A 21,648-nucleotide genomic window follows, 5' to 3' on the forward strand; every position below is an offset into this window, starting at 1 on the left:
CTCCTTCCTTCATCTTCCCCCCTCACCCCAGCCTCACCTTTCCTCTCCTCTCCTGCGCTCTCTGGGATTTTTCACATACACTCACACACGATACGAGCAACCGAGCCCGCTAGCCGTCTCAGCCCCGCCTCTTCTCCTTCGCTATTGAGAGAAAATCGCCGACACACCCCCTATTCCTCGCCCCATTGGCCCGCTCCACCCGTCAATCAGCCGGCTTCTCGCGGCGCAGCCTAGCTTTGGACGAAGGCGTCTCGCGATTGGCTCCGGCTCGGCCACCTTGGCCTCCTATTGGTCGGAGCCCGGCACTGAGGTCGTAGTGCAAGGTCATGTGAGCCGCCCCACAGTTCCACGCGCTTGCCAGGCCGGGGCCGCCATCTTTTTGGGTTGCTATAGTTACCGTGACGTGCTTTGGCGATTAATGATGACGTTTTCAGGGTTAATTAGTGGCATTGAAGGTTGCAGGGTTGTGCCCCTAACCCTACCCTCCAGCCCTGAGAGTACTGGGGTATCCCCACACCTATCTGAGTAATATAAGGGGGGCTAACCACTTGGCTTTCAGGCCTTTTTCTGACACCTTTGTTTACATATTAAAAAAATCAATATTTTTGGTAGAAAATGTCTTAGAACCCTCAAACATTACAGATTTTATTCAAATCAGAGGCCCTAGAGCAGGGGTCTGCAACCTTTAAGACATAAAGAGCCACTTGGACCCGTTTCCGAGAGGGAAAAAAAGACTGGGAGCCGCAAAACCATTGCAACATTTAAAACAAATCCGACACTGCATATATTGCAAAAAGCGCTCTGGTCATGAAGGGGGTTTAAGGGCCCAGTAAGCAAAGGGTTAATCATGGCCACAGTGTATCGTCATAATCACAATCATAGCCTTAGGTCAGTGGTGGGCAACCTTTTTTTCAACTGAGCCAAATCTCGCCAAAACCACGATTGAAATTTATTTTGAGAGCCACATTTTTAAAACTGAAAATACATCCCCCATATAGTAATTCATCCCCCATATAGTAATTCATCCGCCATATAGTAATTCATCCCCCATAGTAATTCATCCCCCATAGTAATTCATCCCCCATATAGTAATTCATCCCCCATATAGTAATTCATCCCCCATAGTAATTCATCCCCCATAGTAATTCATCCCCCATATAGTAATTCATCCCCCATATAGTAATTCATCCCCCATAGTAATTCATCCCCCATATAGTAATTCATCCCCCATATAGTAATTAATCCCCCATATAGTAATTCATCCCCCATATAGTAATTCATCCCCCATAGTAATTCATCCCCCATATAGTAATTAATCCCCCATATAGTAATTCATCCCCCATAGTAATTCATCCCCCCTATAGTAATTCATCCCCCATATTAAGTCCCCAAGTCCCCCCTGTGTCAATTCACTTACCTTTGCTCCGCGCGTTCCTGCGCCGTTCCGGTGTAGCATGAAAATCTGTCTCCTATGAGGATCTGTCCCCCTCGACGTATCTGCGCATGTACCAGTTTCAGGCATTAGCAGCCGATCGGCGATCTTTGGCACATGCGCAGATACGTCGAGGGGGACAGATCCTCATAGGAGACAGATTTTCAAGCTACACCGGTCTTCAGGGCAGACTGTGAGAGGAGCCTAGCGGGAGCCTAGCTCAGCGGGCCGGATTAAAAGGTCCGCCGGGCCGTAGTTTGCCCATTGCTGCCCTATTGCCTGTCACCTGGTGGGCAGTGTAGTCCGGAGCCGCAGCCAAGGTGAAAAAGAGCCGCATGCGGCTCTGGAGCCGCGGGTTGCCGACACCCGCCCTAGAGAATAAAATGGATTTTGCAATTGTTTTTTATGTCACATGGTATTTCCACAGCGGCTTTTCAAATGCAACCTTTTGGGAAAAAATACACTTTTTTTAAATTAAACCGCTTGGTAACTTCGCTATATTCGAATGGCGACTACACCGCGCTTATCCAGTTCTGGGAGGGTGTCATATGATGTCCTCCCAGGACGCACCCTCCCGCGCACATCCCGTGAACTCCGTGAGCGCTGTGTCCAACAGACACAGCTGATCACGTGATGAGGTAAAAGGCCAATCACAGAGGCCTTTTACCACGTGATCAGCCGTGTCCAATGACACAGCAGATCACGGAGTAAATACAGTTGTCGTTTATCAATAAAAACGAGGTAAGTGAGCGCTAAGAACTCAAATAATAAATAAAGGTGAGTCAAGCAGATGAACACCAAAAGGTACCATATAAAAACCTTCAAAATGATCAAATAAAACGGTGCAGCGCTAAAATAATCCGCTAAATAACATAAAATGTTATGCACAAATACGATATAAATTGAATATATAAATAGCCAATGTGCATAGCAAATAATCACATGAATAAAGTGACAACGTGCAAAAAAATAAGTCACTGGGTGGTGACTAGTATGGTGAAATGGTGTAACACATTAAACTAAATATAGTCCATAAATAGGTGCAAATAAGATCACAGATGATCTTCAGAAATCCAGTGGCTGGATCCATGGATGAGGTGATAGGTATGTAAAGATTGCGCACTCACCAGATACGCAATCCAAATGCGCATTAAGAGTAGAAAAAGGACATCCAAAGATCCTAATAAAGGTCTGGTCAGGTACCCCTCCTTGCCTGGTAATGCTGCCACACTTGTAAATAGCTGCTCTGTGGATGTAGATGGCTCCCAAAGGAGCTCAAAAAACAGAGGAGGTCAAATAGTGTAGTATCCTTAGGATCAGGAGTATTTATTCCATACGAAACACAAAATAGGAACAAAAGGAAGAAGTACTGACCATATGGGCATAAAAGATGGCCGCCGGGGGCCTCGTGGCGCCGGTCGGCGTGACGTCACACCGTTGTAGCCTCTCGCTGGCACGTAGTCATAGGGGTTAGCTTACCTTTTAGTTGTCGTTTATCGGCAGCGCTTTCCCCACCCTGTCACAGAGCAGATTGGCACTGATCATCAGTGCCCAGCAGTGCCACCCACCAATGTCTAGCAGTACCACACATCAGTGCTGCCTAGCAGTTGCGTCCATCAGTGCTCAACAGTGTCACCCAGCAGTGCTGCCAGTCAATGCCAGCAGTCAGTGCCATCAGTAAGCGTCGCCCATCAGTGCGCATCATTGCTGCATATTAGTGCAGCATCATCAGTGCCACCTCATTAGTGCAGCCTATCAGTACCCATCAGTGCTGCCTATCCGTGCCACTTCATCAGTGCTCAACAGTGTCGCCCAGCAGTGCTGCCAGTCAATGCCATCAGTCAGTGCCGTCAGTAAGCGCTGCCCGTCAATGTCGCCCATCAGTGCCCATCATTGCTGCATATTAGTGCAGCATCATCAGTGCTGCCTCATCGGTGCCACCTCATTAGTGCAGCCTGTCAGTACCCATCAGTGCTGCCTATCCATGCCACTTCATCAGTGCTCAACAGTGTCGCCCAGCAGTGCTGCCAGTCAATGCCATCAGTCAGTGCCGTCAGTAAGCGCTGCCCGTCAATGTCGCCTATCAGTGCCCATCATTGCTGCATATTAGTGCAGCATCATCAGTGCTGCCTCATCGGTGCCACCTCATTAGTGCAGCCTGTCAGTACCCATCAGTTCTGCCTATCCGTGCCACCTCATCAGTGCCCATCAGTGCTGCCTATCAGTGCAGCCTCATCAGTGCTGCCTATCCATGCAACCTCATTAGTGCCCATCAGTGCAGCCTCATCAGTGCCCATCAGTGCTGCCTCTCCATGCCACCTCATTAGTGCCCATCAGGGCAGCCTCATCAGTGCCCATCAGTGCTGCCTATCCATGTCACATCAGTGCCCATCAGTGCAGCCTCCTCAACGCACATCAGTGAAGTTGAAAAACTACCTGTTTGCAAAATTTTATAATAGAAACAAAGAAAACCTTTTTTTTTCCAATTATTTGCCCTTTTTTTGTTTATAGTGCAAAAAATAAAACACCCAGCAGCGATTAAATACCACCAAAGAAAGTTCTATTTGCGTGAAAAAAATAATAAAAATTTCATATGGGTGCAGTGTTGCATGACCGCGCAATGATTATGCACTGATCTGCAGCAATGATGGGTACTGATAGGCGGCACTGATTGGCAACACTGACAGCACTGATGGGCGGCACTGATGGACGCAACTGCTGGGCAGCACTGATGGGTGGCACTGATGGGCCGTGATGATCAGGGCACTGATCAGTGCCTTGATTATCAGTGCAGATCTGCTCTGTGACATTTGCCAGTTATCGGCAGTACTTTCCTGACACTGTGACAGCATCAGGAAAGTACTGCCGATAACCGGCAACTGTATTTACTTTGTGATCATTGGACACAGCTGATCACGTGGTAAAAGGCTGCTGTGATTGGCCTTTTACCTAGTCATGTGATCAGCTGTGTCCATAGGGCACAGCAATCGCTGAGAGCGCCGGGTGCGCGCCACTGGGGGCACGTTCTGGGAGGACATTCATATTACGCCCTCCCAAAATTGGACAACCATGATGTAGCCATCTTTCGGCTACAGCACGGTTGTAAAGTGGTTAATTAGGTGTTCCGTTGTTTAAACCCCTATTAACCCTTAGTTTACTCTAATTAGCCCTAATTAACTCCTTAGTCTTCTCCATTCAAATATTATTTTCCTGCTGATATTTTTTTTCCCTATTTTATTAAGTAATAATATTTAAACTTTTTGTTTGTTTTGTTTGTTTTTACACTGTTAACATATATTTATAAATTTCACATTTAAAAAAAAAAGTGCAAAATTGAAAGAACCCACTTTACTTCATTTGTAAATTACTTGGCTTTGTACCAGAATCATAATTTTAGTGTCATTTTAAAAAGGACACATTTGCAGAATAAAATCTGCTCTTTTTATGTGCAGTAACACAGTTTATTTTTAAACTAACACTGCTCAAAAAAAGGAAAAAGTGAGTTTTGTTACATTTAATTGTTTAAGGATTGCGGGGGGGGGGGGGGGGGATCATTGTTGCAAAGCAATATTTACAAAAAGAAAGCCTTGTTTGTCCTTAAAAAACAATATATGTATTAAGTTTTTATCTTAAAGCAGAACTCCAGTTATTTTTTTTCTCTTTACCATGCAGTGGAGCTGTGCCCTCCACTGCCTGGATTAGCTGCTCATTTGTCATCCTAGATTGTAAACTCCAAGGAGCAGGGCCCTCCTATCCCTCTTGTATTGTTGCTGTATTGTCTCCCTTTATATTGTAAAGTGCTGAGCAAACTGTTGGCGCTAAATAAATCCTGTATAATAATAATAATGTTTTTCTAGGAGTGAGGACTAAGTTCATACTCACCGGACCTACGGATCGTATGGCAAACCAAACTCCCCCGTGGTCCAGCGGTGGACTATTCCTGTCTGGGAAGTGCGCATTGAGCGTGCTGATGCCAGGAACAGTTCATTTGCAAGATGGCTGGACCTTGGGGGGGGGGGGGGGCAGGAGCTGAAAGGACCGGTCTTGTACAGGAAAGATCAGCAGGTAAGGTGAGTATATCCTCGGAGTCCTCTCCCCCGAGAATAAAATCAGAATTTAACCAGTGCAGTGCTGGCACAACCCCACTGCAAGGGCAAAAACTAAAAAACCCAGATTTCTTCTTAAACCCCTAGCCTACAGGGCACTTATACCCCCTTCCAATTTCCAGCTTTCAGCGCTGTCACACTTTGAATGACAATTGCGCGGTCATGCAACACTGTACCCATATGAAATGTTTATCCTTTTTTTTGAGACAGATTGAGCTTTATTTTGGTGGTATTTAATCACCTCTGGGATTATTTTTTTTTTTAAACAAACCAAAAAGCACTGAAAAAGTTTTTTCTTAGTTTTTGTTATACAATTTTGTAAATAAGTGATTTTTCTCCTTCACTCATGTGCGCTAATGAGGCTGTAGTGATGGGCACTGATAGGCTGCACTGATGGACACTGATAGGTGGCACTGATGGGCACTGATGAGGAGGCACTGGTAGGTTGCACTGATGGGCATTGACAGGCATCACTGAGGGAAGAATGTCCCTTTCCATGGTGGTGAGTGGAAGAATGTCTCTTTCCATGGTGGTCAGTGGGAAGAATGTCCCTTTCATTGGTGGCCAGTAGGAAGAATGTCCCTTTCTATGGTGGTCAGTGGGAAGAATGTCCCTTTCTATGGTGGTCAGTGGGAAGAATGTCCCTTTCCATGGTGGTCAGTGGGAAGAATGTCCCTTACATTGGTGGCTAGTAAGAAGAATGTCCCTTACATTGCTGGTCTGATGGAAGAATTCTCCTTACATTGGTGGTCAGTGGGAAGAATGCTCTTTATATTGGTGATTAGTGGGAAGAATGTCCCTTACATCGGTGGTCATTTGGAAGAATGTCCTTTACATTGGTGGTCAATGGGAAGAATGTCCCTTACATTGGTGGTCTGAGGGAAGAATGCTCCTTATATTGGTGGTCAGTGGGAAGAATGTCCTTTACATTGATGGTCTGAGGGAAGAACGCTCCTTACATTGGTGGTCTGAGGGAAGAATGTCCCTTTCCATGGTGGTGAGTGGAAGAATGTCCCTTTCCATGGTGGTCAGAGGGAAGAATGTCCCTTACATTGGTGGCCAGTAGGAAGAATGTCCCTTTCTATGGTGGTCAGTGGGAAGAATGTCCCTTTCCATGGTGGTCAGTGGGAAGAATGTCTCTTTCCATGGTGGTCAGTGGGAAGAATGTCCCTTACATTGGTGGCTAGTAAGAAGAATGCCCCTTACATTGCTGGTCTGATGGAAGAATTCTCCTTACATTGGTGGTCAGTGGGAAGAATGTCTCTTACATAGGTGGTTAGTGGGAAGAATGTCCCTTACATTGGTGGTTAGTGGGAAGAATGTCCCTTACATTGGTGGTCATTTGGAAGAATGTCCTTTACATTGGTGATGAATGGGAAGAATGCCCCTTACATTGGTGGTCAGAGGGAAGAATGCTCCTTATATTGGTGGTCAGTGGGAAGAATGTCCTTTACATTGATGGTCTGAGGGGAGAACGCTCCTTACATTGGTGGTCTGAGTGAAGAATGTCCCTTTCCATGGTGGTCATTGGGAAGAATGTCCCTTTCCATGGTGGTCAGTGGGAAGAATGTCCCTTACATTGGTGGCCAGTAGGAAGAATGTCCCTTACATTGGTGGTCTGAGGGAAGAACTCTCCTTACATTGGTGGTCAGTGGGGAAGAATGCTCTTTATATTGGTGGTTAGTGGGAAGAATGCCCCATACATTGGAAGTCAGTGGAGAGAAATGTCCCTTACATTGGTTATTGGTTTCTGTATTTAAAGTAAATCTAAAGCAATTTTTTTTATCATTTTAGGTGTACTAGGTGATGGTTAAAACTCCTGACCAAGCTGTATTGTTTTAACCGCAGCAAGAAAAAAATAGGTCAAATCCTTGCTGTGCTGTTGACAGGGATGTCTTGAGTAAAAAACTAGCTGAACAAAATTGCAAATGCGTCACACTTATATATAGAAACCTAGAAGAGTGAGAGCAGAAAAAGACCAGGAGGTCCATCAAGTCAGCCTCAGTTATTATTTCATTTTTAATTTTTATCTGAACATTTCATTGCTGAATGTAGTCTCTTAGACTTCACCTCATCGTAAAAAAAATGAATAAAATAAAAAGAGGTTGTAACTGCTAAATGGCCTTATATACTTACCAGGGGCGGACTGACCATTTGGAAACTCAGGCCCTGCCCAAGGGCCCGGGGACAGTAAGGGGCCCCATGAGATGGCCCTGGTACCTTTTTTCATAGGCTTTTTTGAGTTTGGGCAAGGACACAAGGGCCCCATGATCCTCTGTTGCCCGGGGGCCCCATGAATTGTCAGTCCGCCCCTGATACTTACTGTATTTCCTGGAGAAAACAGAATTTTTGATTTGAGATTTGATTGCAAAATTTTAGATGTTAGCAAAAAATAACCTTTCATCCGTAGAATAGAATAGGGGATTTTTTTTGAAGGTAGTTTTGCTCTTCCAAACGTCTCATCCTGGCAATGTAGGCAATCATTCCAAGTTCACATTCTATTTTTTGCAGCTGATATTTGCTAATTCCACTTGTTTCGCAAGTGTCTGTGACCAGTCTGTGAATGTCTGCCCATGTTCACACATTTGTTGCTTGTGTTCACAACCAGATTGTGACAGAATTATCACAGCAATCTGTTACATAATTCAAGTGGAACCAAACTTTATCTGAACACCACAAACAGAAAACCCTATTTAATTAATTATTAATATACAAAGTAAACGCACCCATCCACCCATGTCTCGGCCAGTGTTGTCAACCTCCCTTAGTGAAATTTTGGCAGGATGCCAAAAATGTACTGACAGCACCAATTGTTTTACTGACATAACTCATGGAATTTACTAACAAAGCCAAATATTTTACTGAAACTTCAAAACTTTTTTAAAATGATTGTTTTCAGTGCAAAACAGTCTAAATATCAATATTTAAGCTACAAAGATGTAGCTAGTGCTATTGGCAATGTGTTTAAGGTATAACAAGGGCAAAAAAACATATTTCTCCATTTACTGTACATGAAGGCAAGGTTAATCAACCCAGCACAGAGATCCCCTTACGTCAGAGTCTGCAGGGTTCCCATTTACAGTGCAAGGGAGAACTCTGCAGACCCTGATGTAAAAGAGAACTGTGAGGAGCCTGATGTAAAACCTGATGTAGGACTCTGATGTAGAAGGGAATGCTGCAGACTCTGTGGTAAAGGGAAACTCTGATGTAAGGGAGTCTCTGGTCACCAGAGCCCCCCACCCCCCCTTACATAGGAGTTCACAGAGCTCCCTTAACATCAGACTACAGAGTTTTCCCCTTGCATTGGGAGCTTACCGATCACAGCTAGCTACACAGTCCACACAGTTCTCCCTTACATCATAGTTCTCAGAGTTCCCCTTTACATCAGAGTCTGCAGGGTTCCCCCTTACAGTGTCAAGGGAACACTGCAAGACCTTGAAGTAAAGGGAAACACTGTGGACCCATAAATGGGAACGCTGCAGACAATCTATGATGTAAAAGGGAACTCTGATGTAAGGGGGTCTCTGGTCACCTCCCCTCTTATTTACAAAAGAGTCCACAGAGTTCTCCTTTACATCAGAGTCTTCAGAATTCCCCCTTACAGTACGGGGGGGGGGGGGGCTCTGCGGAACCCGATCTAAAGGGGAACTCTGCTCTGATGTAAAAGAGAATGCTATGGACCATGATGTAAGGGAGAGTGCTGTAGATGCTGGTGTACAGGGGAACTCTGATGTAAGGTGGTCTTTGGTCACATTAGAGTCTGCAGTGTTCCCCTTTACATCATGGTCTGCAGAACTCCCCCTTGCACTGTAAGGGGGAATGCTGCAGACTCTGATATAAAAGGAAACTCTGAGGACACTGAATTAGGGGGATAGGTGGGGAACTCTGGTGACCACAGACCACCTTCTGCAGAGTGAATACACTAAGGTAGGGGGAGGTTACCGATATAAGGGGGAACCTTTATATCAGCGTCCCCCTTATCTTGGTGTATTCACCCCTAACATCAGCGACCCCCCCCCCCCCCCAACAAGATTGTGTGGCCTGACTGGTAGCTGGAGTAATGTAATGTCACACTGACCTCCCAAATGCTTGCTAGCGCTGCCTTGGGTCAGCTGAAGCTCAGTTAGAGTCATGCCACGGTCCTCCAGCTCCAGGCAGTGAGGCTTCTCCTCTGCAGTCTGCACCACCAGTCTCTTCTCACACTCCTGGGTTCTCCTGGTTTCCGCGGCCAGCCCTGCTGTAATTTGTAAAAGGCACCAAGTAGTGCCCTGACATCACCAATGCCTGCCCCCTGCCCATGCCCTCTGGCTTAGAACTGCATATGCGTCACAGTACCAGCCCCCCCCCCCCCCCCCCGGCCAAGCCCATTTACGGACAGCTTGTACATTGCCCTGTATTTACAAACTGTAAATTTATGGACAGCTGGCAACCCTGGTTGCCACTTTGAAATACAACCCCGAGTATTAGGCAGCACAGTGGCTAAATAGTTAGCACTTCTGCCTCGCAGTACTCGGGTCGTCGGTTTGTATCCCAGCCACGGCACCACCTGCCTGGTGTTTGCATGTTCTCCCTGTGCCTGCGTGGATTTCCTCCGGGTACTCCGGTTTCTTCCCACACTCCAAAGACATGCTGGTAGGTTAACCACTTGAGCTCCAGAGGATTTACCCCCCTTAAAGACCAGGCCTCTTTTTGCTACTCGGCGCTGCACTAATTCAACTGATAATTGCGCGGTCATGCAGTGCTGCACCCAAACGAAATTTTGTCCTTTTTTTCACACAAATAGAACTTTCTTTCTGTGGTATTTGATCACATGTGCGCTTTTTATTTTTCACGCTATAAACAAAAAAAGGCCGAAAATTTTGAAGAAAAACAATATTTTTACTATCAGCTATAAAAAATATATAGTAAACTCAGTAAAGTTAGTTAGAAATTTAGACCAAAATGTATTCTGCTCCATGTTTTTGGTAAAAAAAATCCCAATAAGTGTATATTGATTGCTTTGTGTGAAAGTTATAGCGTCTACAAACTATGGTATAGATACTGCAATTTACGTCATTTTTTTGCTATACAGCGCTGTGCTAGTTTAACGGACAATTGCGCGGTCATGCAATACGGTACATATATGAAATTTACATCCTTTTTTTCCCCCACAAATTGAGCTTTCGTTTGGTGGTATTTGATCGCCTGTGTGGTTTTTATTTTTTGCGCTATAAAAAAAAAAGTCTGACAATTTTGAGGAAAAAAAACTATATTTTGGACTTTTTGCTATAAAACATGTCCAGTAAAAAAAAATGTAAAAATCAAATTTAGTCATAAATTTCTGCCAAAATGCATTCTGCGACATGTCTTTGCTAAAGAAAAAAACCGAATACGTGTAAATTAATTGGTTTACGTGAAAGTTATAGCGTTTACAAATGGCGGGAAAGATACTGGGATTTTAATTTTTTTTAATACTAATAATGGCGGCGATCAGTGACTTATGGCGGCGATCAGCGACTTATGGCGGGACTGCTGTGGACATTCTGACATTGGGGGGTTCTGACTTGGCATCACTGACATCCCCAGTGACACCAATACAGTGATCAGTGCAAAAAGAAAAACACTGACACTGTACTAATGGCACTGGGGAGGTAGCGGTTAAGTTTATTATTCAGGGAAAGGGTTAACTGTGTGAGGGGGAGTGTTTTACTAGGGGGCGGGGGTGTGTACTGCAGGGAACACCGCTGATGCTGATCGGGAGAGAGAAACTCTTCTGTCCCGATCAGCTTGTTCTGGAGCTGTCAGGGAACTGACAGAAAGCACAGCTACTGCAGCTGTGCTCTCTGTCAGCGATTGCCGCCGATCGCCGGGACATAGCCGGTAACGACCGGCTGTGACCCGGCGACTGACATCCGCGGCTGTGATTGGCGGGACAGGTAGGGTGGCGTCGCGCCCCGCGCATGCCCCCTACCTGTTTTAAAAACACGTTTTAAAACGTGGTTTTGCCCAGCTGTGCCGCCCTGCCGCCGTATTTATACAGTGGCTGGGCGGCATGCGGTTAATTGGCTCCTGTGTAAATTGTCCCTAGTATGTGTATGTATGAATGTGAGTTAGGGACCTTAGATTGTACGCCCCTTGAGGGTTAGGGACTGATGTGAATGTACAATATATATGTAAAGCACTGCATAAATTGACGGCGCTATATAAGTACCTGAAATAAATAAATAAAATAGTATTTCTAGCAACAGCCATCTTGTGTAAGGGCAGAGGATTCATGTAGCATTTACATCCTGGAACCCATCTGCCCTTAGGTCAGACACACAGGTAAAAAGGTGTGTTTAGCTGAGAAAACCCCTCCTCCCTTCTCCAAATGAAAGAAAAAAATATGGCCATGAAGACTCCTGTGACGTATGACATCATTTCATCATCGATAACCAGGAAGCAGCTGAAGACAAGTAAAAAAAAAAGTAAGTATAATATACCTTCATATTAATTAGTGTAGCAACATAAGGATTAAAATAGTTCATGTTGATTAAGAGAGTAAATTTCCACCATAAAGTATATGTAAACTCTCACCTTGTAAAACAACCCATTAAGTTTAAAATAGAAATGAAAGTCAAAACATTTCTGTATAGATTAAAAAAAAAAAAAATTAAATATCTTTTTTCTATCTGTTCTCAGCTGCATAAGGAGCGGGGGGAGGGGGGACGACTGCAGTACACTTATCTTCCCAGTATTAGGGTTGTTAGTTCGAATTCCAAGCACTGCACCACCTGCCTGGAGTTTGCATGTTCTCCCTGTGCCTGCGTGGGTTTCCTCGGGGTACTCCGGTTTCCTCCCACATTCCAAAGACATGCTGGTAGCAGGGGCGGACTGACAACTCATAGGGCCCCCCGGGCAATAGGGGATCATGGGGCCCCTGTGTCCTTGTCCAAACTCAAAAAAAAAGCCTATGAAAAAGGTACCAGGGGCATCTCAAGGGGCCCCCTACTGACCCCGGGCCCTCGGGCAGTGCCCAAGTTTCCAAATGGTCAGTCCGCCCCTGGCTGGTAGATTAATTGGATCCTGTTTCGAATCCCAACCACAGCACCACCTGCCTGGAATTTGCATGTTCTCCCTGTGCCTGCATGGGTTTCCTCCAGGTACTCCAGTTTCCTCTCAAATTCCAAAGACATACTGGTAGGTTAATTGGATCCTGTTTGGCCCTAGTATGTGTATGTATGAATGTGAGTTAGGGACCTTAGATTGTACGCCCCTTGAGGGTTAGGGACTGATGTGAACGTACAATATTATTATTATTATTATACAGGATTTATATCGCGCCAACAGTTTGCTCAGCGCTTTACAATATAACGGGAGACAATACAGCAACAATACAGTTCAATACAAGAGGGAAAGGAGGGCCCTGATTCTTGGAGCTTACAATCTATATGTAAAGCACTGCATAAATTGATGGCACTATATAAGTACCAGTGTGTATGTGTGTGGTGGTGTGTGTGTGTGTAGGGGGGGGGGGGCATTTCAGCATGAGTCTGTTTATTGGAGGAGAGCAGGCTGAGCTCCCAGCACAGCTAGAGAACTGACCACACTGTGCTCTCATGCCTAGTGTGGTCAGTTTTTATTAGGAACGCAGAGGGACCGGCAGGAACACCAGAGATTTCACACAAAGGAAGCAATACAAAGAGAACGTGATACTTTTTCATACAAGTACATGGTACAGCAGGCACATATCAGGAATAGGAAATGTTGCGTTTACATTTTCTTTAAAGTGGAACTTTAATTTAACTCTTTTGGCGCCATCCTTAAACATATGTGGCCCTGTATAAACCACTTACTGTGCAGCGAGCGTACTCCCTGTACACTCCCAGCACGACAGCTAGGTGTGATCGGTAAGCATCCAATGCATACTTGGCATCGGGAGCTTTTCGATCATATGAACGCTGTGACAGCCAATCACAGTGACCTGAATGCTTGCCTCCACCTCTCAGCATCTAGATGCTCTTAAAGGAAAGTTTTTTTTGTAATACAAACAGCAAACAGGCCATACAGAAAATACATACCATGTCTCTTAACCACTTGTCGTCCGCTTGCTGTTTATAAACGGCAGGATGGTGGCACTCCAGGGGTGAGTTGCCGTTCATAAACGGCACCCGCCATTTCCAGCTGTGCGCGCTCCCTGGGAGTGCGCAGCACCACGATCCGGTGCCCGCTGTGTCCTCCGGACACAGTGAAACACCGATCGTCGGACGGGATCTCTGTGCGAGGTCCCGATCATGTGATCACTGATTAGCCAATCAGTGATCATATGTAGAGTAGTAAGCAAGATGTCACTTGTGACATCATTGCTTACTACGTGTGAAATCTGTGAATGATCACAGAGGTCACATGGTACAAGGCTATTCTCAACAGCCTTGTACCATGTGACAAGCTGTGACCAATCACAGCTTGTCCAATCACGTAGTAGTTCTCAATAGCTGCAAGAATGCAGACAGAGAGAAAGAAAAATGATTGCTTTTACATCCTATATGGGTGTAAAAGCAATCACTGTAAAAAAAAATCTTCATCACCCCCCACAAGAAGTACAGTGTCACCATGGTGACACTGTACTGCTAGGGTGACAGTATGTAAAAAAAAAAAACAAAAAACAAATAATATATAAAAATGTAAAAAAAATGTTTAAAAATTATAATTTTTGGTTATAAACTAATTTGGCTTATTTTGTTTTTACTAAAAAGATAACGGAATACATTTCAGCCAAGATTTATGATGAAAAATTATTTATTTGCAAAATTTTATAAGAAAAACACTTTTTTTCGAAATTTTTGCACTTTTTCATTTACATAGCAAAAAAAATAAAAATCCCAGCGGTGAATAAATACCACCAAAATAAAGCTTTATCTGTCTCAAAAAATGGTAAAAAATTCATATGGGTACAGTGTTGCATGACCGCGCAATTGTCATTCAAAGTGTGATAGCGCTGAAAGCTGGAAATTGCCCTGGTCAGGAAGGGGGTAAAAGGTTCCGGACAGGAAGTGGTTAATGAATGAATAAAATAAAGGAAACTGTTCAATTCTGATGAAAACATTTGATTACAATGTCATAGACTTCAATTCGATTGGAAGAGGCAAATCAAAAAAAAAATGGGACACCTCACAATTCCAATTATTATTTTAATTTTTTTAATTTTTTTTTTACAAAGCCCAGACACTTCTCTTTATTCCATTTGAGTATAAAATGATAAACTCCACACTTGACTTGATTTTAATTTAGAAGAAGAAAAAGAAGCTTTCCAGTGCGCAGCCACTTCTGACCTCATTATGGATGAACAGTATAGATGACAGGATCAGATCCAGAGATTAATGGAGTTCACTTGATAAAACAATGACGGCTTGGAGCTCTCCAGAGCGGTTTGGAAACACCACCAGTACTGTAATAAAAACGATATGGGAACAAGAACGCATGGACATAGTACTAGATTAGAATATCAAATCATCACATGGATTCGGACCATATGTTAGAATTTAATAGATGCTATATAGCTGAATTAGCAAGGAAGCAATGGGGGGGGGGATTTACTAAACCTCTTAGCAGCTGTGGACAACCAGCCACATGATCTCCACATCCAAAGTTGACATTTTTTTTCCTGCAGGTGTCACTCTTAAGCCACATACACTTCAGCATAAGATTTGTAATCGGTAAACAGTACAAGACCAATTTAACCCCTTCAATACCGGACACTTTCACCCCTTTCCTGCCCAGGCCAATTTTCAGCTTTCAGCGCTGTCGCTCTTTGAATGACAATTGCGCGGTCATGCAATGCTGTACCCATATGAAATTGTATCTTTTTTTCTTTAGACAGATAGATATTTTTTTTGGTGGTATTTAATCACCACTGGGTTTTTATTAATCTTTTTCTAAACAAATGAAAAAATTTAACTTTATTTTTTTTTTAGTTTATGTTATAAAATGTTGCAAATAAGTAATTTTTCTTCTTCACTGATGTGCGCTGATGAGGCTGCACTGATGGGCACTGATAGGCTGCACTCAGGCTACATTCACACTAGCGTTGTGTGCAGGTGGCAGAGGCGTTTGGGAAGCGTTTTTATCGCTTCCCAAATGCCTCTGCCAATTCTGCACATTACAGCACATGGTGCTGTTCTAACGGGAGCGTTTCCGTCGCGTTGCATCATGGCAAAACGGACGCCTCTGGTCGAGTCAGGAGGCGTTGGAGCCTCCTAATCTAGTCTGTAGTGCCGCTCCGCAAACGTGCGGTTGCGACGCGGTTGCGGGGTGTTTGCGGAGCGATAACACCATTCAAACTGCATTATAGGTGTTTGTGGGGCGTTTTTAACACTCGGCAAATGCCTAGCAACTGCTGCTAAACCGCGCATGCGGCGTTTGCGGAGCGTTAAAAAACGCTCCAAAAACGCCGAACCAATGCTTGCCAAACGCTATAGGGGTGTTTGGCAAGCGTTGGTAAAACAGCCAAGTGTGAACGAGCCCTAATGGGCACTGATGAGGCTGCACTGATGGGCACTGATAGGCTGCACTAATGGGCATTGATGTGCACTGATGAGGCTGCACTGATAGGCTGCACTAATGGGCACTGATGAGGCTGCACTGACAGGCACTGATGAGGCTGCACTGATGGGCATTGATGTGCACTGATGTGCACTGATGGGCACTGATGGACACTGATGTGGATGCACTGATGGACACTGTTAGGCTGCACTAATGGGCATTGATGGGCACTGATGGGACTGCACTGATGAGGCAGCACTGATAAGCTGCACTGCAGGATTTTTCTTCCCTGCAGGAGCAAATTGGATCATGCTTTGCTGTTTTTTTTTTTTTTTTTCAATGGTTGAACTGGATGGACTTTTGTCTTTTCCCAGCCAGACTAACTATGTAACTATATACTATGTAACTTTACAAAATGAAGGTAGAGATTACAGTTACAATACAATCTGGTACAAGAGGAAACAGAGGGCCCTGCTTGTTAGAGCTTACAAGGTAATGGCTGTGGGGGGGATGAGCTGATGGAGGAAATAAATGGCAGTTTACTAGGTAGAAGCAGGATAGGCTTCTTTAAAGAGAAAGGTTTTCAGGGATCGTCTAAAGTTGGATAGATTAGGACATAGTTGGACAGATTGGGGTAGCAAGTTCCATAGGATGGGAGAAGCTTGGGAGAAGTCCTGGAGGCGAGCATGGGAGGAGGTGACACAAGAACTAGAGAGCAGAGGGTCTTGGGAGAATCGAAGAGAGCGGTTGGGTTGATATTTTGAGACCTGGTTGGTGATGTAGCTGGGGGCAGAGTTGTGCATGACTTTGTAAGTGTGGGGAGGGACATGCATGTGCAGATGTACAGGGAAACCCACATGTGACCAGATATGCTGCAGAGCCCTGCAGCACATATGTGCACACGCACAGTATAGACATCATATTCATGTAGGCAAGAAATGAGGAACTGCTGCTTTGCAGAACAATAAATGTTTTATTATTTTTTAACTATAAATAAATGTTTTCTTTCTTTTTTAACTATAAACAAAAATTCAAAAAGAGGAAGGGAAGTTGGCAGGGCTAAGGAAAGGGGGAGGACCAGGGGAGCACGCAGAGGGGCCCAGGCAGGAGAAGAAAGGGGAATCTGGACAGGAGGGGCAGTGGGGGCAGCATTTACTGGAACCAATTCTCCGTATTTTCACCCTGCAGCAGCTGAAATGTGACAGGAGGGAGAAGAGGAGAGTCCAGAATTCAGCTGATGCAAGGGGGAGATACATGGTTCAGTAAATGCCATCACCTCTGCCCCTTCTGTTCAAGTTCCCATTCCTTCTGCTGCCGGGGCTCCTGTGTACTCCCCTGGTCTCCCCCTCTGCATATGTGCATATGTGGAAGGAGCAGTCCAGGTCACCTGTCCACAATCAACGGGGAGTTTGTGCTCAATGGGTTGACAACCCCAATTTAGAAAATACAAAGTTTTCCCTCAATGGCATCTGTACCAAACGGGAAACCTCCTGTGTTCACAATGCAGTAGGGCAACCACTTGGCACAGGACCCAGAAGCTAATGGAGATCACTGTAGTAACAGTGCCTACTATGAGTTTCAGCTTCCATGGCACATACAGTTGTGTTCAAAATAATAGCACTGTGTTGAAAAAAGTGAATAAAGCTCAAAATCCTTCTAATAGCTTTTATTTCCATCCACACAAATGCATTGGGAACACGACACATTCTATTCCAAATCAAAACATGAAGAAACATAGATCAAATTTGTGTTGTTCCTCTAAAAACATTGAAGAAAAGTGAATATTAGACTGTTCAAAAAAATAGCAGTGTTTGTATTCTTCTTTACAAACTCAAACATTCACTATATAAACTGAAAAATGTTTGAAGATTTTGCTTTCCTTTGAATGACTTCATGAATATTTGGTTGTAGTCGCACTGTTTCTGAGAACTGCTGTACATCTGTGTTGCATGGAGTCACCCAACTTCTGGCCCCTGTGATCAGGTATTCCAGCCCAGGATGATTGGACTACATTCCACAGTTCTTCTCTATTTCTTGGTTTTGCCTCAGAAACTGCATTTTTGATGTCACCCCACAAGTTTTCTGTTGGATTAAGATCCGGGGATTGGGCTGGCCACTCCATAATGTCAATCTTGTTGGTCTGGAACCAAGATGTTGCACTTTTACTGGTGTGTTTGGGGTCGTTTTCTTGTTGGAACACCCATTTCAAGGGCATTTCCTCTTCAGCATAAGGCAGCATGACCTCTTCAAGTATTTTGATGTATTCAAACTGATCCATGATATCGTATGTACTCTGCAGCGCCTCAGGATATGCACAGCCAAAAGGGAAGCCAAGGGTACCAGGACAGCGACAACCAAAGGAAATGTTCCAGGGGTGCAGCCCTCCTCAGATGGGGAAATCAGCCACTGGATAGAGAGAAAACAGGTGGCGCACACACCTAGTGCATTATACAAGGTTTATTGTAGGAATGAGATAATAAAAACATACTCACAGACGAAGCATGTATCAAAAAGCATAGAAAAATGACAATGGCCACAACAGCAGGCAAGGTGTTCTCACTGTCAGTGCGGTCAAATGGCTGACGCGTTTCGGGGACAAATCCCTTTCCTCAGAGCTGATGACCAACCTCTGATGCTGATGTATGATGTATGGACAGAAAGAGCCTCACTGTTGATGCCACCTGGTGTTTGCGCCACCTGTTTTCTCTCTAAACTGATCCATGATCCCTGGTATGCGATAAATAGGCCCAACACTGTAGTATGAGAAACATCCCCATATCATGATGCTTGCACCACCATGCTTCACGGTCTTCACAGTGTACTGTGGCTTGAATTCAGTGTTTGGGGGTCGTCTGACAAACTGTCTCCGGCCACTAGACCCAAAAAGAACAATCTTACTTTCATCACTCCACAAAATGTTGCGCCATTTCTCTTTAGGCCAGTCAATGTGCTCTTTGGCAAATTGTAACCTCTTCAGCACATGTCTTTTTTTCAACAGTGGGACTTTGCGGGGCTTCTTGCAGATAGCTTGGCTTCACATAGGCGTCTTCTAATTGTAACAGTCCTCACAGGGAACTTTACACCTTCTTTCATCTTCCTGGAGCTGATTGTTGGCTGAGTCCTCGCCATTTTGGCTATTCTTCTATCCATTCCAATAGTAGTTTTTCGCTTTCTTCCACGTCTTTCAGGTTTTGGTTGCCATTTTAAAGCATTCGCGATCATTTTAGCTGAGCAGCCTATCATTTTCTGCACTTCTTTATATGTTTTCCCCTCTCCAATCAACTTTTTAATCAAGGTACGCTGTTCTTCTGAACAATGTCTGGAACGACCCATTTTCCTCAGAATTTCAGAGAGAAATGCATTGTAACCACCATGTACAACATTTGCTGCCTTCCTTCCTTAAATAAGGGCAATAATTTCCACCTGTTTTTCAAAGAATGAATGACCTCACTAATAGAACTCCACACTGCTATTATTTTGAACACGCCCCTTTCAATCAGTGATTCAATGACACAGAATCAGCAGCATGCATGTCATGACTGTTGGGTCTGTTGGATTTCTATTACTCTACTACACCTGCTAGTAAATTATTTGCCATGTAGAAATATCATTTCTACCAAAAACAGTGATTGATCCGGTTAGTGATGTCTGACTGCTATTATTTTGAACACAACTGTACACACTTATATTGGCCCAAGCTGGACCAATACAAAATTGCAATACCTAAATGTTAGCTTTAACCTCCCTGGCGGTATTCCCGAGTGTAGCTCGGGGTAAAGTTTCACTACCAAAAGCGGTAACCCCGAGCTACACTTACCATGCGGCGTTGCTCCGGGATCCCTGCAGTGCTTACCTTGTCCTTCGCTCCCGCAACGCGTCCCCTGCCACGTCCCGGCCATCTCCTCCGGCCGATGCCGGTATGCGGCTTCTGTGTTCCGGTCCCTGCGAGAGTCGGGACATACGGGGGCCGGAACGGCAGCAAATTTAAAAATTTTTTGAAACTGTAATTTTCTTAGAAATGAATTTGACATAGTAAAACATTACTGTATCAAACCATTTCACATACATTTTGTGCCCTGCCTGCATTTTGACTGTCCTTTCTGCCTGGAAACTGAGAAATGTCCATGGCGTCCAAAAAGCGTCCCTTTTGGTCAAAAACAGTTTTTGACCAGCTAGAGAACAGCGATAGTAAATCAGAATCACTTGCAGAATTGAGTGATAATGATTCGTGGGGAAAATTCATCATCAGACACTGAAAACGATGTTGCGACTTTGCTCAGCGAGGTGCGAACTTGGCGTTATATTTCAAATTTCAGTGTTTTTGTTTTGATTATATTATTGAATTAAAATTAATATTAAAAAATTAATATTTTTATGATTATTTATTAAATTATAATTTATGATTTTGTGTTTCAAGTTTTATCCTACCCGGGATGTTTACTAGACTCTTGTTCGGACAGATTTCAGTGAGTTATTTCTAAAAATTACAGGCCTACAATAAAAAAAAATACATATTTCCATGCAAAAAAAAGTACCTGCTTTCAGCACAGAAATATGGACATAATCAGACCGCTAGGGAGGTTAAACAGAACATTAATTTATAGACATCTCTACAGCAGTTCGGTCAAGCTAAAAAAAACAAAAAAAACTCCCCTTTCTTCTTACCTTCCAGATTTCTGTCCTTCAACTCCTACATCACTGTAAGACACATCATCGACGTAAGATTTGAAGGATGAAACAATTATGGAAACAGTGCCATTTCATCAATATTTTTCAATTGGGATGGGGGTTTATATTTTTAATTAAATGTTTATTCGCTCCGGGTGCTTCTAATAAACCTAGGCTTATAGCAGTGTCACTTAAACATCATAGGCTACATTATACACCAGGGAACAATTTGGTATTGTCATCTGCAGCCACGGAAAAGTACACACTGTGCCTTTTAAATGTCTTCCTTAATGTCTTCCTTCACTTTAGATCGGGGATAGGCAACCTTTTGACCACAGTGTGCCGAAAAATGTTTTCAAAAAAATTGAGAGTGCCAGATACATAAAAAAGCTGTCAACTTCTCAATCACAAAAAGCAATCTTATAAAGTAAATGCTGTAAACCACCTGAATAACAGTAAGAAACCCACATCTTCACACCTCAGATCACCGCAATTACTGAACCTTCTCACCTCAGATCGCCTCAATATCTGCACCTTCTCACCTCAGATCGCCTCAATATCTGCAGCTTCATACCTCAGATCGCCTCAATATCTGCAGCTTCATACCTCAGATCACCTCAGTATCTGCACCTTCTCACCTCAGATCACCTCAATATCTGCACCTTCATACTTTTATACTTCAGATCACCTCAATATCTGCACCTTCATACCTCAGATCACCTCAATATCTGCACCTTCTCACCTCAGATCACTTCAATATCTGCACCTTTCTCACGTGAGATCACCTCAATATCTGCACCTTCTCACCTGAGATCACCTCAATATCTGCACCTTCTCACCTGAGATCACCTCAATATCTGCACCTTCATACCTCAGATTACCTCAATATCTGCACCTTCATACCTCAGATTACCTCAATATCTGCACCTTCTCACCTCAGAT

At 44.0% G+C, this 21,648-nt stretch overlaps 1 protein-coding gene across 1 annotated transcript in view; it reads right to left on the reverse strand.

Moving 5' to 3' along the window:
- Positions 1-186, reverse strand: part of TOMM40 (translocase of outer mitochondrial membrane 40) — a 40,513-nt gene extending 40,327 nt beyond the window's left edge. The window contains exon 1 of the mRNA XM_089655202.1: positions 38-186. The gene's annotated coding sequence lies outside the window, so the exon portion shown is untranslated. The remainder of the gene's footprint in view (positions 1-37) is intronic.
- Positions 187-21,648: the final 21,462 nt, after the last annotated feature.

Source organism: Staurois parvus, unplaced genomic scaffold (assembly GCF_062004578.1).
Source record: "Staurois parvus isolate SC_StPar_1 unplaced genomic scaffold, SC_StPar_1.0 ptg000827l, whole genome shotgun sequence".
NCBI classification, from domain to species: domain Eukaryota; kingdom Metazoa; phylum Chordata; class Amphibia; order Anura; family Ranidae; genus Staurois; species Staurois parvus.